This window comes from Taudactylus pleione, unplaced genomic scaffold (genome assembly GCF_031769625.1).
Source record: "Taudactylus pleione unplaced genomic scaffold, aTauple2 ptg000156l, whole genome shotgun sequence".
Classification (NCBI taxonomy): Eukaryota; Metazoa; Chordata; class Amphibia; order Anura; family Myobatrachidae; genus Taudactylus; species Taudactylus pleione.
In genome coordinates, this window is record NW_028284558.1 from 10,408,578 (window position 1) to 10,428,027 (window position 19,450).

A 19,450-nucleotide genomic window follows, 5' to 3' on the forward strand; every position below is an offset into this window, starting at 1 on the left:
GAATGAAGGGACGTGTCAACCACCCCTCCTGGTGCCATGTCCTTCCCTCCAGCACTCAGGCCCACCAAAAGTCTCAATCACTCTGCATATATACTGTATATGGTGGCTATCGTGAGTCCAGGCTACGACCTCGGTCACAGCGCTGGGATCGCAGATGCTGCAAGGAGATGTCTGTTTCCTAGAGACCCCTCCTGCTGCATTAGCAGTTTAGTTGGACGGAATTGAGCAGCCGCTTGTGTGCTGGTCTGTGACTCCGTCCATCTCTGAATCAGGCCCTATATCAATGTAACGAGTCAGGAAGAAATCAATGAGAAGTCAGCAGCTAATGCTGCACAGTTTTGGTACATCTAGGCAGTACAGAAGTGCGTATGTTATGCAACAAAAACAGAGAAACTGTATATCCTACTATACAAGAACTGCATGGTCGCAATCTCTGCCTTTGTGAATCCCCCTTCTTCTTCTATGTACTAGACAAGGAGAAAGGCTGTATATATTGCTTATATATTGCACACTAACATTGTAGGCATCTTTCCAAAAAGAGAAGTCATTGGAACAAAAAACAAGTCTTATGTTTAGTTAATGAAAAATTGAATTTGTGTAGGACAGAATATTTTTTTATTGATTTCCTTCTACAGTACTTAATCAATCATTTCTGTTTTTGTTACACTTATCTTACTTTCCATATTCTAAGGTTTATCTTGAAACCCTGAAAGCTCAAATTGCAAAAAGCATTAACTAAAGACCTGGACCAGTTACTATGTCTGATGTATTGTGCTTTGAATGCTGTTCCTAAAAATGAACAAACTGAAAACAGGAAGAAGTGGTATATATCTCATTTATCATAAGAAAAATCTTGATATACTAATAAATATTAAAACTATATAACCAATCAGATGGTAACATGGGTCATATACAAAATACAAATATAATGGACACACAAAGGCAGGGAGGAGTCATCCGCAAGAGCAGTGGCGTAACTATAAATTTTGCTCCCCCATGCCAAAACAGTTTCAGGCGCCCCCCCCCCAACAAAAAAAAATCAAACACACCCAAAGACAACGTTTAAGGTGTGTGGTTACATGATACAGTAATGTGCCTTACACATTATGACACACTAAGTAATGCCACTTATAACACAGTATGCCACACCGGAATGCCCCTTTAACACATTATGCCACACCATAATACTCCTTACAACATTATGCCACACAGCCATGCCCCTTGCACATGCCACACAATAATGCCACGTATAACACATGACATACAGTAATGCCCTTATAACAAATTATGCCACACCGTAATGCCCCTATTTCACATTATGCCACAGCATAATGCCACATACAACACATTATGCCACACAGTAATGCTCCTTACACATTATGCCACACAGTAATGCCCCTAATAGCACATTGTGCACACAGTAATACCAAATACACATTATGCCAAACAGTAATTCCCATTACATCCCACCCTAAATGATCTACTTCACCAACCCTCCTCTCTGCTCCTGCCAGTCTATCACCTCAGCTCAAGACAGGTTGCACAGTTTCTATATCCGTGTAGATCCAGATTATTGGGAACATAGTTGATAACCTGTAAACTGCATGTATCAAGTTAGTGCCTCTTATACAGTGCCTGCTATAGTTGTGCCCCATATGCAATGCCCCCTGTAATGGTGCCCCATATGCAATGCCCCCTGTAGAAGTGCCCATTATGCAGGGCCCCCTGTAGTTGTGCCAATTAAATTAGTGCCCCCTGTAGTTGCAATGTGCCCCTTAAAGTAGTCCCCCTATAGTTGTGCCCCCTCAATTAGTGCCCCCTGCAGTTGTGCTCCTTCAAGTAGTGCCCCTGTAGTTGTGCCCCCAGTAGTTGTGCTCTTTCAAGTAGTGCCCCCTGTAGTTGTGCCCCCTGTAGTTGTGCTCCTTCAAGTAGTGCCCCCTGTAGTTGTGCCCATTCAGGTAGTGCCCCCTGTAGTTGTGGCCTCTCCTGTAGTCCTGCCCCCCCAAACCTCTCCCCCCCCGTACTTACCTGACTCCATGCGGCTATCATCCGGGCTGTGTCTCCTGCTGCCACACTGACTGGATCTGAATTGATCCAGCAGACGCGGCTGCTCAGGTTCCTCAGCGCGCGGGTGACGTCATGACGTCACCCTCGCACTGCATTACTGGGAACGATGGCCTCTGAAGTGATCAGAGGCCTCCGATCACTTCATAGGCCAGCGCTCACAGTTGCAGTGGTGAAGCTACTGCCCTCGGCGCCCCCACACCACACGGCACTTCCAAGCCACCGTGGCGGCTGCGGGGGCAGTATTTACGCCACTGCGTAAGAGCCATGTCCACACCAGGGAGGTTGCCCTGGGTCCCACTGTTTGGATGGAATGATGCATAGCTGGAGGCAGTGGCGGCTCCAGAGGTGGGGCTACAGCATAGTCCGAAATTCAAATAGGGGAGTTACACCAACTGCCAGAGAGTCCCAGCTGGCGAAGTTTGGCAGCAGTTGGGATGGCAGTTGATGTGGCTCCTCTATTTGAATTTTGGACTACGCTGCAGCCCCACCACTGGAGTCTCCACTGGCTGAAGGCATTGCAAGGGTGAATGAGTAATGGCAGGCATTGCAGGTACCGCAAGAGTACAGAGGTAGATGAAGTTGGATGAGAGGCGAGGAGGGGAGTTACGAGGAGTGCACACTTGGAAAGGCAGGCGGTCAGATCTAATAGACTTGTGTTCCTCCTCCCCTATTGGTAAAGTTTGCTTATGGGCCTATATCAATATTATTTTTATAAAAAAAATGTGAAAAAGGGTGTTTCCACACCCAATTTTAGTATCACATAAATTTATTAAAGGGCAGTTGGAGTAGTCTTAGTTATATTATGTGTGTGTATGTATGTATGTATGTATATATATATATATATATATATATATATATACAGTATCATATGTCCTGACTGACTGACTGACTAACTGATTGACTGACTCAACAACGCCTGACCCAAACCCCTGGACCTAATAACATGAAAATCGGGGAGTATATTTCTTCCATGATGTAGGTGCCCACTAAGAAGGCATTTTTCTAAATTAAATTCCTAGGGGGGTGAAAAGGGCTAAAGTGTTTCCTCCCCTGTGCACTGTTTACATGCAATAGTGTTGGAAGTGCAAATGCTCCTTTTTTAATGCACACAGGGAATTATGCAGGGGATGTAGCTATTGCGGCCGCCGGTCTCAATACCGACATCTGAATCCTGACAAGGGACTTAAGATAGGCGTTGAAATATCGACGCCTATCTTAATCCCAACGCCGGAACGCTGAAGGACGCCAGTCCTGCCTGACTGACTCATCGTGGCTGTAGAACAGGTCATATTCAATCACCAACTGTCAACCTAAGTGCTGCCAAAAATCACTGGCAATTGGTGTGGCTCCCCTATTTGAATAGTGAGGGAAGGGTTAGGGGTAAAGATAAATATTGGGTGCAGGGTTATGGGGTAAGGGTACAGTATTGGTAGCAGGGTTAGGTGATAAAGGTACAGTATTGGGTGCAGGATTAGGAGGACAAGGACACCATATTGGGTGCAGGGTTAGGGGGACAAGGACTCAGTATTGGGTGGAGTGTTGGGGGATAAACATATAGTAGTAGGTTCAGGGTTATAAGTGTATAGTATGGAGTGTAGTGTAAGGGACACTCTGTGTTACTACAGAGGTGAGAAAGGAAAATGTGTTATTACGGGGTGAAGGAAGGTAATGTGTTACAACACAGGCGAGGCAGGGGAATAAGTTACTACAAGTGTGAGGGAGGGTAATGTGTTACTACGGGTGTGAGTGAGTAATGTTTTACTACAGGTGTGAGGGAGAGGCTGTATTTCTACACAGATGAGGGAGGGCAATGTCGAATGTGTAACAACACAGGTGAGGGAGGGAAATGTGTTACTACAGAAGTGAGCGAGGATAATGTTTTACTACAGAGGTGAGAGAATGGAATGTGTTAGTACACAAGTGAAGGAGGGTAATGTCTTACTATAGCAGTGATGCATTACTATAGAGCTGAAGGATCAATATGTTACTGGAAAGGTGAGATGGAAATGTAAACTAAACAGTAAATATCTAAAGTCTACCCGGGGTGAAACAGGGTACATCTGATATAGAAACACCCCCACCACCACCACTGTAAGAATGCTTTTGTCCCTGCTTAAATACAGATGTCAACAATGTAATACTTAAATGTTCGTGTGGTGAGGGCAATCCATTACATTAAGGCCAGCGAATGCTGCATTTATTCTTTGGTTGTGGGGTGTCTTCACTTTTTAATGGAGCAAGCAAACTCCACTATCCCAAGACTCAACGTGAAGTATTGCTGCCCATACTACAATGCTTCACCCACTACAAAGTACTCTAGTGACTAGCATACAACACAGAGAGCATTGCAGTGACCTCCATATAATGCAGAAGCCATCATGGTGACTGACATGTAATGCAGATGATGACCACCATATAATGAACAGATCATCAATGACTGCCATATAATAGAGATAATAAGTGATTGCCATATAATACAAAGAGCACCAGTGACAGCCATAAAATATAGAGAGCATCAGTGAGGACCATATATTACAGAGAGCATCAGTGATCACCACTGTATACACAGTAACCAAGGCTAGACGAGACAGCGGGCAAGGTAAGCTACTTCTGAGCGGTCGCTTCCACCATTGCATTCCAAACTCCTCAGCATACTGTTGTGGTGACAGCATCACAGGCAGCATCACAGCGCACAGCATCATTGCAGGATCTGACAGCTGCATCGTGCAGGGAGCTGGCTAGCTGTGACAAGGCTGAAGTTCAACTGTACTGGACCACAGTGCCACACAATAGGGTAGAGGTCCCTCAAAATGGCTATGGGAATTGAGAAGCTAGAGCCACATTCCTTGCATATGGGATCACAGTCATAAGTTATGCGACGCCTGCATTCTTTGCCTCCACTCCCTGTTACCTCCCCCAGACACTCCCTGGCTTTCAATCACACTGCGAGTAAATAGTCACTGTGTGCGACAACAGTGATGTACCATGATGTATATGCCATGTGATTTAGACGCATGCACAGATTACCGATTATCACTCTAAATCAGGCCCTACACCTCTAAATGTGTATTTTCATCTTTAAGATCCATTAGAGTCTGAATACTACATATATTTTTATCCCTTGATTGCAAAGAATTTGCAGGTCTTACAGAACAAAGTACTTGCCCCTGTATTCTGATGATTTATAACATAAACAGCAAATGAACCATGCTGAGTTCAAACCATTTCCCATTACAGTCTAACAATACATGAAGAAATTTCAGTGGCTGGATCAAAGCTCTATGGGCCCCAGAGACTAGTCAGCTTCTGGGTTTATGAATCCATGGGAGATAAGAGCCGTACAAGCCACTCTTCAATTGTTATGAAAAGGTTATTGTAGAGGTTTGGTTTTTTAACAGCCGCTCACTTTCCTTGCAGAACAAATAGATATCTTTGTAATAAACAATCCACAAATGAATTCAGTACTGTAAGTCAGCATTAGCTAAAACACTAATAGCAACCACAAATCACTTTAACTGCTTCTCTACTGCTCACTTTAGTAGAAGACCTTATCTTACCGAGAAAAGGTCACCGAATCTGTTGTGCACCAATGGATTCACTATTGCTGGCCACACTCTCAGAAACTTGGCTGTTTCCAAATAACTGTTATGATTGCTAAATGAGTGATATTGATGCCAAACTTAGCCACCTATGGAATTACCACAGTCTAATCTGCCCTAGCCATGTCGACATAACTGTCGATATTCTGGTGTCAACATTATGAATGTTGACAGTGAACTTCCAACATACTGACTGCATACCGCAGACATGACCTGTTTTGTTGAGATAAATATTATTGTGGGTACATACACATATAGGTGTGTACCCAGATTGAGCATACTGTATGCAGAGTGGGATATTAACATACAAACAAGTATTTACTACAGATGTGCGGTTTGGTTCTCCAGAATTCTGAATCCACCAGAATTTTGTGAATCCGGACAGATCCAGGTTGCAATTCGTATCTCCTGAGGAGATCCGGATAAATCTGATTCGCGGTTCTGATATTTCCACGTTTAAATCCAAATTTTGGGTTTTGGATTGCAGAAATTACATGAAATTAGCTGTTTTTAAAAACTTTTTATCAATTTAAAAAAGAAAAACAATTCCCTAGGCTATTATATTTAATACAATCACTTCCAATATTATTATCTCAAAGGGATATACAATCTTTAAATGTATTATTCCGTAAATTTATTTGGGGAACAACGAAACCACGGATTAGCTTTATCAAGTTACAACAAACCAAACATAACGGAGGAATTAACTTCCCAAATGTTTTGCATTACAATCATGTGGCCATATTAAGATACTTAATAGGTTGGCTATATGGACAAGATATGTACACAAATACTTCAATTGAACAACATTTCTTATCAGACTGTAGTTTATCTGGATTTTTGCATCAACATGATGCTGAGGCAGAGTTGTCTACCTTTGAAGATCTCTTCCCGGGAGAAGCCCGGGTAAGAGAAGCAGGAGGGAGGCAATGGGGGGCGGGGCCTGTCGATTCACGTAATTAAGCCCCGCCCCTCACGGTAAAATTGCCGCGATTGGCTAGAATTTGCATAGGGGCGGGGCCAAATGACGTGATTCATGTAAAATCACGTTTTAAGCCCCGTCCCCTACACGGAGACCCGCAATCGCCGTGGGTATTCTCCTCATTCTACCCACTTCACTAGGAAGTGGGCAGAATGCAGGAGAAATGCCTACCCTTCCGGGGGTGCGGTGGGTTACCCGAAAAATCGGGAGCCTCCCTCGAAAACCGGGAGGGTAGGCATGTATGTGCTGAGGTCTCATTACAAATTCAAGAAAATCCACTATTATGGTCTACACATATGGTATGGCATATTCTAAGACATAAACTAAACATAAACTCATACAAATCTATCTTCTCTTTTTTGGGAACCTGGATTTTCAACATGGTCTGGCGTCCTTTCCTTTTAAAAAATTATATAGAGAGGGTCTGACAATGATTAATGCTCTATTAGATAAACAATCTAAGAGACATCTAACCTATTCCCAAAATTCCCTATGTTCCGATTTTGTCCTCTCACCTACATGCAAGCAAAATGTTATATTGCTGTGACCACCAAGTGGATTTCAGATGTTGATTGGGACAACCCTTTGGACGAGCTACTTCTCTCCCCCCTCAGTATCCAAACACGCTCTATCCATATATTACTCTTTTTCGAGAACACAAATTGACCATGCCCAAATACGTACAGGTATGAGTAAATGGGCAATAGATATTCCCTCTCTTTCTTGTAAAACATTAAACACAATGCTAGCCACCTCTAGAAAAATTCTCTCTGTGGTGCAATATCAAGAGATGCTTCTGAATTTATTTCACAGGGCATATTTTTCCCCCCACCAGCAATTTCGGGCAGGGATGGTGGCATCGCCTTCATGTCCTAGATGTCAATATCCAATAGCTAACTCATATCATTACTTTTAGAAATGCCCTCTTCTCAGAATATTCTGGTTACAAATACGGAAATATGCTTTAGATAACTTGGTTAATTATCTGCCTTTTACCGATAGATGGGCATTATTTGGAATATTGCTGGAGGATCAAAGAGTCACTAAAGGCTGTAAAAAACTATTACTGATAATTAGTGCGGTAGCACGGAAAGTAATACTACAAGCCTGGATAAATATTTCCCCTCCTACTCTAACATTATTTAAGGAGAAACTTTTCCATGTGTTCAACATGGAATGGATAGAAACTACATTAGAAAGGGAGGTTCGGGTCTCTAAAATTTTCAACACATGGGAGAGTTATATTTCAATCTTGCTTATTGATATTCAGAAGCATATTCGTGCATCATTCAAAAATACTCAATAGTATATCCTCCGTGAATTATCTAATGACTCCCCAATCATTCTGGACTCTCCATATTAGTATAATATAGAGAATATCAAAACAATTTTATGCATATGGTGTGTTTGTGGATAGGTCAGCATTGACATGGAGGTATATATCTTTGTCTATTTGTTGTTCTCTTGTTTTAGGGGGGATGCTCTGGGTTCTCGGTCTCGCCTCACGACTTTTACCTCTTGTTTTTTATTTTATATAATTGGAACAAAGATTTTTGAGACTAAGGTCTCAGGGCTATATTCAGAGGCGGCCGTATGGTCTACGACCGCACAGCCGCCTCGATGTTTGTCTAGTGCGCATGCGCACGAGGGAGCCGGCTCCTTCGTGCGCATGCGTGAGACCCGCTACGACCGACAGCGCCGGTCGTAGCGGGTCTCTTTCCAAAGGGGGCGAGCTGTCGATGTTGATTGACAGCTCGCCCCGTTTGGAAGGCAGGCCGGGAGGAGTGGCAGCCCAAACGGAGGCGTTCCCATGGGAACGCCTGCCGTTTGGGGGAGGCCCCACTGACATCACTAGTGATGTTAGTGGAGAGCTTCCGGCTCTGACAGAGCCAGAAGCTCTCCGGGGCTTACGACAAGTGAGACCCTACCCTAGGGTCTCGTCGTAAGCTCCGATGGTCGCGATGGTCAATGACTATCGCGACCATCACCCTAGCGGTCGTTAGAGCTGTGGGTGTTAACCCACAGCCTAACGACCGAAACAGAGGCGGCCGGTCAGGATGCAAGCGGCCGCCCAGTTTCTAAGCGACCGCTTGCATCCTCCGACCACCTCTGAATGAGGCCCTCTGTGTGGTGGAATAATTGAATTTTTTTTTTATGTTCAGCTAAACATTATAAATACATATTATTGTTATGATGATATGATTCTATTTTGTTTATGATTCAATCCACTACTATGGAAATGACATGTAATAATTACATGGGGATCAGCGCACATCTCTAGTAACTATAACATTTACAATCTTAATTACATATGTTCTATATTCTTACAGTGAATTATGCGTGTACAGATTAGTATATTACTTAGGGAATGTTTCACTACAGATGATTATTGCGATTGCAGCTGCGATTATGCATGCATATCTGCTGCGAAAATATGCTAATGAATGCAATCACAAAGCCGTCGCACAGCCAGCACAGAAACGCCCACTACCGCTATTACATATCTGTAATACCTTGCAGTCCTGTGTATAGTTCGGGAACATTGAGTAACATCGACCCCTCACGCACAATTACAGCAGGTCTGACCTTACACAGGAATTGCTAACCCCGTCGCACACAGTGAGTACATAAGCTGCATATACCGTCTCAGTGGCTAAGTTATGCACGCCCATGCAACGGCGTTCAAACGGACAGGCACACCTGTGTTCCTCCAACCACTCCCCCTCACCACCCCATTCTGACATCCCGCCCTTGATCTGCAATGGCTTTGTATCTGCGTAAGTGATCGCAATGCCAACTCATGCACGTGCACTGAGTCGGCCGATCTGCGTGCTCTGTTGCAGTTGCGTTCCATAATGAATCAGGCTCATAGTCACTTAATACAATTTTCTTCTTTAGGGCTCTATTTATTAACATTATTTTTACTAAAATAAAGTGAAAAAGGGTGTTTTCACACCCTTTTCACATTATTTCAGTTTCACCTACAGTTACTATAGGGCAATTGGAGTAGAATTCGTAAAATTCTACTCCAACCCGTAAGTATCACTTATTTTTAGTAAGCAGATCGCATTTCCCATAATTGTAATGGGAAATATGATCCAACCAGAGTTACTAAAAATAAATTGTAAAAAAATACTGTGATAATAACGCCGTTATCCAGGGTCTCCCCCGGTTACCGGACTCCTGCCCTGTTCTAACGGGGAGAGCAGATCCGGGAGTCGGCCCCAGTAATCAGCTGTGTGGTCTAAACAGACCACACGCAGATTCACTGTAAAAAAAAAAAAAAGTTTCAAAAAAATTTACTTTCCTGACTCCAGGGACTGGTGGTCGGGGCTCCGGGTGATATCCTCCATGCGGTCAGCTGGCCTCCCATGCTGCACTGTGGTGTGGTCATCAGGTGATCGCATCCCAGTGCAGTAAGAGATATCACCTGACCGGAGGACATGGAAGACATCACCGGAGCCCGGATCATGCAGGTAAGTGTAATTAAGGGAGAGGGGGGGTCGCGGGGGGGAAGAGGGGTCGTGGAGTGTCCCCGATCGTGGGGGGCGGGGCTTAACGACGGGGGCAGAGCTTAGCGCTGGGGGGCAGCAGCGACGGTCGGTCGGCGCATGCGCGGGGCATTGGTCACGGTATTTTATTGCGAAAATACCATGACTAGTTTGCGGAGGGGATTCGCAGGGACAGAGCTTTCTCGCAAGTTCTGTCCCTGCAAGGGATTTGTAGTAAATCCCTGTGACATTGCCTAAATTCGCAATGCGAATTCAGTCGGTAATATCACACTACAATCTGCATTACCAATGCGGATTGTAGTAAATAGAGCCCTTAAAGAGATTTATCATATATTATTTTGGTGGGAGTCCTGTATTAGGCGAGCCCCTGACTCTCATGGATAGCTGCGATCAGTGTTACTCTGCATATTATTGTGGCAATATGAGAAATAAGACATAAGAAAGGAGTACTGTATAACAGTTGGTAAAATAGTTTATAATGTTTGAGAAGCACACTGGAAATGAAAAAGATATCAGCACTATTGTATTAATTTCTCAAATAATTTCACTGATTTCCTCCTGTTTCTGTAAGGATTAAGGGGGAGATTTAATAAAGCTTGAAGAGAGATAAAATTGGAGGTAAATAGCACCAACCAATCAGCTCCTAACTGTCACTTTATAAGCTGTGTTTGAAAAATGACAATTAGGAGCTGATTGATTGGTGCTATATACCTCCAATTTTATCTGTCTCCCAGCTTTATTAAATCTCCCCCTTAAAGTGCTAAAAAAAAAAAGTGCCATTGAGCATTGGAGCATTGAGTGCTATCAGAGAAAAGTACTGGATAAATTCATAACTTCCTTTGTGACGACCCAATAGAAATTATATTCCTTTGTAACTAAGGACCTGATTCAGAGGTGGACGGTATTGCAGTCAGGGCCGACGAGAGCAACGCTGGGCCCAGGTGACAGGGGGCGTGGCCTAATTGTGGGAGGCATGGTCACGCCCCCTTAGAAAATGAAAATAAATAATTTTTGCAGAGGGGGCGCTGTGTGCCCCTCAGCCCGGCGCACAGCCAATGGGGGGCGTGGTTACTCCCCCCATACAAATAGGAGACTCTCAGGCTGCTGCTTTAGCAGCCACGAGCAGTCTCCCAGTGCAGCCCAGCAGAAAGCAGCATGTGCTGGGCTGCTGTGACATAAGAGGGAAGGGGAGAGGTACCGGACCCGGGCCCCCGCCAGGCCCCTGCAGCAAGCCTGGACCCGGGTAATTAGTACCCGCTCTCCCCCCCCACTCTCGTTGCCCCTGATTGCAGTAGCAGATGAGACAAAGTCACAGCCGCTACTGAGTCTTTATGCTAATACCGTGGCTGATAACTGTCCTATAGAGATGCTCAATCAGACATCGGCCGCATCATTGTACATTAGAGCAGCACTATGGTTGCTCAGATTGTCCGTCAGTATATGGTGGCCGGTGTCCCTGACACTGAAACTGCCTGACAGACCCGCTACCATTACCCACCCCCCAATCACCATATAGGAATGACACTGAAATTGCATGGATCTCCATTAAATTCCGATATGCATCCCACAGAGGAAACCATCGGGAGGCATGCACAGTGTCTCCTGGATGCATATCCAGGGGAAAAACATTGGGCACTTGAGCCAGGTGTTTCTCCTCCATCTGAGTATGAATCAGCCCCTCAATCTCTTACATTCCATTGGTAAAACATCCAATCATTAAATAAAGACACAAGACAAATGTGACGCTGCCTAGAGGAAGGCAATGACTCTGAGGAAGCTGTCAGCAGACAGGGAAACGCGTTGGACCAGTCCACTAGCTCTCCTTTATATACACACAACACAGACTCGAGCTATGCTCTCATAAGCTGCTCCGGACCACCTGTCACAAGCCGTGGGATTTACAACACAGCAAGGGACTGCACAGGCTGGAGGATATTACAAACCCCTCTGGAACTGCCATTTCATCCCTAATCTACTCAGTGGTGCTGGTAATTAGCATATGTGTTTTTTATGGACTTTATGTGATCACATTTCCAGTGACAGAGCTTTTTAGGATTCATTTATTTCCGGTGGACTTTTTATACCTTTATAGATCAACTATACCAGCATTATTCATATCAGGTTATCATGTGTAACATTATGAATTGGTGTTTTTAAATTTTGGTGTCTATTAAATTATATATATATATATATATATATATATATATATTTATCTTATCATTCACATGGATCTTGTTGTATAATTTTTATCACTACAGTGATTTATGCACTTTATGCCTGTTGTTTCTCTATTTCCATGCTGACAGAAAATTACCCATATGCCTGAAGTTCTTTTATGGAACGACTCCAGTGAATTGTATGATTTTTTGTTTTGCCAGGATTAATCATTCACTTTACTGGTAATCCTATTTAGTTACAGAGAATGGCGTAATCTGTTCAGACAATTTAAATCTAGCCCTGTTTCAAACTTTTCTTATGGGTCCCGCTGATTTTTTTCTTGTACATTGTTGTGCTGGCAGATTGTATTGAGATATCAAACACAGATAAATCCAATAATTTACAAATAATATAAAAGCACTACACTGCATGGATCTAGGGTAAATTTCCTATGGAAACTTGTTGCCACATTAAAATAAATCTGTCTGAAATAGACGTTCTTATTTCCCCACCTGAACCTGACCGAAAAAACACAAACCCAACTGACTCAGCTTCAAACCATGCTGTAATATGTAATCTATCCTGCACCTTCTATTTTAATATTAACACTCTTGCACAAGTCTGCTGTTTCTTTTATAAGCAATCCCATCCTGGTTCTTATCTAATGCTTCTTGGACTACAGCAATCTTCTGCTAATTGTCATGCACAGTTTCATACACTTCCAAGGCAATAAGAACATGTTGGCACACTCACTGTATCAAAGCAAATCCTCTAAATATAGAACATTATGCAAATACTGATTGAGCAAATATGATATTAATGTACATGCAGCCTACTCATTTTGTAATTAAAATTACACCTTACACTTTAGTATATTATTTTAGTTTTTCTTCATGTAATGTACAAAAACATTGACATTTCATTTTATCTTCCAAATACATAGCTTACAGGGTAATGAGAAAGATAATGACAGAGGTCAGGATTTACTAAAGGAAAACTGCGAGCAAAAATCAGAAAATTCCAGTTTTCTGAGAGTTAGCCACATTTCCCATATGTACCAAGCTCCAGAATGCGTTACATTCTGGAGCTTGGACCCTGTGGGCAATGCCATCTATACACTGGAGTGCCAAAAGTTATGGGATAGCAGTTTCTAAAGGTAATGGCAGGTGGCATCACCATACTGTGACGTCTTTGAAAGCCCATACCTGCATCAGCTGTAATCTGACATCTCGTGAGTCAGTCTGAACCCTGGCTAGGCTGCTCAGGGCCAGATGATGAGAATTATCGAATGGGGCATGATAGTAGGTGCCCGACGGATGGGACATTCCATTTCCAAAGTTGTGGGGAAATTTAACATTCCTCAATTTACAGAGTGTCACGTGTGTATGGGGAATACCCCTTGGAAGGCATTACCACCTACCGTGGACTGCGCAGTGGCCTACCATGGGTGCTTAATGATCGTGAGCAGGTGCCTGTTGTAACAGACAAGAGAGACTGGCTCAAATCACATCCACATTCAATGCAGGAGGTACCAGATGCATATCCAGTGGGTCAGTGCAGTGTTCTTTAGCTTCCATGGGATATGGAAGCAGAAGACACTCCAGAGTGCCCCTGTCAACACTATGACACTGAATACAGCACCTCACCTGAACTCATGACATCGCTAATTGGAACCTGGAGGACTCACAACATGTAGAGTGGTCTGATGGGTCATGGCTCCAGTTATTTCAGGCTGATGGTAGGGCTTGGGTTTGCTGCAGATCCCATGAGGCCATGAACCCCAGTTGTCAAAAAGTCACCATGCAGGCTGGTGGTGGTTTCAGAAATGGTGTGGGGTGCATTCATGTGGTATGGGCTGGGTCTGTTGGTCAACTTGTACATGTTATTGACCGGTAACCGCTATGTTGCATTGCTTGATAACCATTTGCAGCTCTTTATGGACTTCATATATCCCCGTCAGGGTAATGTACTATGTCACTGGTCCCAAGTTGTCCAGAATTGGTTTGAGGAGCATTCTGGAGAGTTCCAACGAATGGTGTGGCCACCATGTTTGCCCGACATGAACCCAATCAAGCATTTATGGGACAAGGTGGAGAGTTGCACCTGCAAATATCAGGGAGCTATGGGAAACTATCCAGATGGCATGGGTCAACATCTCTCCAGAGGTCTTCCGTCCACTTGTGGAATCGATGCCATGTTGAAATGCTGCACAGGGCTGGAGGGGGTCCTATACGATACTAAGCATCTATTCCTTGACTTTTGGCACTTCAGTGTAGATGGGGTTAGCCAAGAGAGGTCTTGGGCTTCTTTTTACATTGTGCCCTGGGAGGGATCAGACCTCTCCCAGTGTCCAGCGCAGAGTGCACATCATATGTTGCATGCACAGAAGGACTCCTAAGGAACTTCTGGGTCATAAATCCTGGGAATTTCCCTCTTCACAAAGGACAGCTCTTTTCAGAAAAGCTGTCCTTTGCTATTTTAAGCACAATTCTAGGTACATTCCGGCATTAACACCTGAGTGTACCCGATATGTGGCGTGATGTACCGCATCCAAATTGTAATGCGTAGTACAACCTGCCCAAAGTCATTTAAAGATCTAATTGCTTACACTGACAGAATTCTGAGAGAGTAGACAGCCTCCCAGATTTGCCCACTTCTTCTATGTGCTTATTGATGCAACTTACAGTCACTCATGTCACTGTAATCCTGCACCTCACTGCCAGATTTGTGTCAGGGCCATGATGACTCAATCAGTGCCACCATGCTACCCTTAGCTTTCACCTGAATATACCCATGGTGACCTCCCGCATGGTCATCTTAAAATAACAGTAAGTATGTTAATGGGGATACCGTTACATATATCAGCATAAAAATTCATTGTTTTCAAAGTTTCACTCCACTAATTCTCCCATATATGGAGTTCTGGTCATATGCTGTGATCGTAGAATGCCAGATCTTCGAGTAATTTGACAATTTTATCATAGACGTGTGACGCTAAATGCATCCATCCACTTATTCAGCATAGGACTGAGCGACCTGATCATAATGGAATGTGACCTCACATACTTGTACAGACAATTGACAATTTTACATTCCGTCTAATAAAATCCATTTGGATTGGATTTTGATCATCCAAAATGATTGTTAAGGCACATTTGTATTCTCAGTAGGGTTGCAGCAGTGATGTCTTGTACTGGTTGCTACTGAAGGTGTCACCTTGAAATCACAAATTTAAAATACAACAGAAAATACAATTCTTCAGCAGTTGTATAATCCTTTATTTCTACAGGCATGTGGAATTGTCATTGGATTTTTGTATCAGTGCATATTAGCATTTGGGTACTTTAGCATCTAAAGTTATATGGTCTAATGCTGAGCACATTTGCTGTAGAGGCTTTGGCATTGTGTGCATGTAAATGATTCATACTGTATGTTCCACCGTATCCAGAGTTGGATGCAACTTTGTGGTGCAGCCACCATCTATCCATATGATTAGGTTTATATTTGTCATCATCATTATTTACTGGGTGGAAATGATACTGCTGGAAACAGGTATATTTACTCTACCATTTAATTCTGCATTAGGGGCAGTCAGGGCTGGTGCAAGGTTTCCAGATGCCCAAGTCAAAGTTACACAATACCGCCCCATGTTCCCAGGAACCCCTCACTAACAAACTTGACTTCTTAAAATATTATTAGATTATTAACAATGTAAATTATAACACTAAACAATATCGCAAAAATATTAACACTTTTGCAAGCATCATACTAACCGGGAGCATTTTTGTTACCACCATAAACTACTGATACCATTTTTGTTATCCTCATACAATAAATACTAAGAGCATTTTTGTGAACGCCATACAACCCTGTGACCGCCATACAACCTCACTATTAAATAACCATCCTCAAAAATCATTATCACATTCAGCATCATTGTTGCAACTCCATTCAACATAATTAGCCCTTTTCATTAATTCCATCATACCCACCAATAATTAACCACCAATTAAGTTTATATTCATTAAGCTGCTTATTCTAATCAAAATAACCCCTTTTTATCCCCCAATAAAAACATTAAACAACTCATCTTATCTATATTACCTTAACTCCATAATCCTTATAATAAACAAATATTAAAGGAACTGCGCTCTAATACTTAAGCAGGGACATATGATGAAATACATATATTAGCATGTAAATATAAATAGTGTTCATTACACTTAATTGAAACAATAAAGAAAAATAAAACATAAACATACAATAAATATCTGAAACAATGGAGTTGATCAGACTCCTATAAAAATAGTGTATCCCAATATCACATACAAATTGCAACAAATTATATTGTGGATATAAAATTAAACTATAATGAAAACCCAGATGCTGGGTATGGTGACAAAAATTGGGTTACTTAAAAGATTCCTGGGTATACAGATGCAGGTGTCTGTCATTAATTTGCAGCTCTCTCTATAGATGTTGATTTATTATGGATAGAAATATATCCGTCACGATGATGTATGATCGGCTGTAGTAGTGATAAGGTACTCAATCAGTGGATCGCATTGTAGCCATATTAGGGAAAGTCCAATCCTATATTTGGTAAGAATACCTTTGGCTAGTTGAAATCTGACAGTCCCGTATAGATCACTACAAGAAGTGCAAAAATACCAGTATTGAGCTGGCTGGCTGTGACCAGTAGTGTACCTGTAAATGGATCGGCACGGTAAGCAGGGCAGCTGGATGTGCTGGAGAATATTACTCACAGTCAGCGGCTTGAATAAGGCTACAGGTGTAGCCGAAACGTGTTGCCCTAGGTTGTGGCCAGATATGTTTTTAAGCTCCTCTAGGGTGCTTTGATAGAAATAGTCGATATAGGGACCTTTTTCTAATAAGGGAAAAAATCAGATTGAAGTTTGAAAACCTTTTTTGTTACTAGTGGTTCTATAAGATTAAAAATTGGAACACAATGTTCTTCTTGTGAGTTTGGGTTATTTTCTTTTAACAGATCCTCTAATTCTGTGATTGCCAATAAATCAGAATTGTCTAGCACTATAGGACTGACAGATTCCTCCGTTTCTTTCAATTTCATTATCAGATTTTATTTACACACTCTAAGGATGATATTTATTTATTCTCTACATTTGAACCTTTATCATTAGTTTTTATGTGGATTCATATATTCAGAAAGCGCTAGGTGTGTATGTGTTTGTTCCATATCCTCATAATAAAACCCACATTCTGTAGCTTACCGCTAATACTTATTAACTGTGACAATCCCAACCCCTCCCTCTCCAGGTCTACTTACATTTGCTGATCTTCTCACCACTGCCACCCTGCATGCTGTTGCCACACATGCAGAGACTTGGGAAGCAGGTTCCGTGCTGCTGGTGAGGAGGTGGGGACCTCTACACAGCTGACTGGTCCTCCTTCTGACTGGTGGGAAGTGCAAGCTGCCCTTTTTCCTCCTCATTCCGATGTCCCTGCAGTCCAGCATGATGGACAGGGTCAGGGGGCATGTGAAAGTCTAAATGGGTGGCTGCAGCCAAGGAAGGAGAACAGGAAGCAGGGTCCGCGTGCCCCCGCAGCGCTGGCCTTATTACAGCACATGACATATCAGTCTTGTGCTTGACTGTCAGTGCCATGGCCAGCCTGACCCGGACCAGTAGGAGTAAAGGGCAGAGCTAGCGGCGGTGGCGGCTGCAGTAGATGCCAGATCCAAGTGGGCTAAGGGACATGGAATAGGGGATGGGCTAGAGGAGGTGTAGGGAGAGCGGTAAGGTCCTTTAACCAACTTGGCTGGTGAGATCAGTAGCCGCCATCAATGTCATGTGACGTTGGTGACGGCTGTTGATCTCACCAGAGACATCCTTTATTTTGGTTGTAGGCAAACCCAGCTGCGCTCCCCCAGTAGCTGGTGCCCTATGCCCTATCTAACGCTGCCTGATAGTAGTGCTGGGTCTGGTGCCAATTCATTCAAAGTGGACTCACTGAACTCTGCCTACATAAAAACACCCCATTACAGCCCAGTTACACTTCTTTAGTCGTAAGTGTAGATGTGATTGAATTGCCTACAACTCTGCATCGCCACAGCACATGCGCATACTTGGTTTCTGAGCATTGGAAAATACATAAGGTACATGTATGGTCAATTCAGCCCTATAATCTACATTGCTCTATGAAGCACCCCTATTGCCTTATGTAGTTTAGACAATACTGAAATGTATAAGACTCTGATGTTGTTGTTGATGTTTGTGTGTTTAGAAAGGGTGAGGGAAGAAGCTATAATAAATCAATAGCCATATTCATAAATATTATATGCTTTTAAAATATTTACAAAAAGTATGCTCAAATATTGCACGTCCTCTGACCAGGCTCAAAGGGTCATGTGAATGGCCTGTCTGCCCAAATCCAAAAATAAGATAATAGTTACTATGCTAATTGCATGGGCAACTTGTTATCCCTAGGGAAATAAACATTATATCTGAGTACTAATACACTTATAGATGGACAAGTACAGCTTAAGCATATTTTTTTTATACTGATAGACTATTTTATTGTTTTATCGCTTTATATCTTTTCATAATTGATCATGTTTCTTAGGTCCTCATTGCTGTATATGTGCTGCCTTATCATTTGAGACATTTGAATTATTAAATGTCACTGGTTTATATTAGGGGTGAGCGGGTTCGGATTTCTAAAATCCGAACCCCCCCGAGCCCCCCCGATCCGAGTCCGATCCGAGTCAGGCTCGACTTTTCCCGCCTGACTCGGATCTGAAATCGAGGCAAAACGTCATCATCCCGCCTTCCGAGTCTCGCGGGTTTTGGATCCTATATAAGGTACCCGCGTCGGCGCCATTTTCTCACTCGGCTGTGGACAGTGAAGAGGGAGGGTGGGAGTTAGGGCTGTGTAGTGTAGTGTAGTGTAGTGCTGCTGTTGTCCACTACTTCAAAGTCCATAGGGGCTGGCTGTGTTGTGCTGTGCTGCTGTTGTTAATAGGGGCTGTGTCCACTACTTCAAAGTCCATAGGGGCTGGCTGGACTGTGTTGTGCAGTCAGTTCTCCATAGGGGCTGTGTCCACTCCAAAGTCCTGTGCAGTGTCCCAGTCCTAAAGGAGAGCTGTAGTGTTG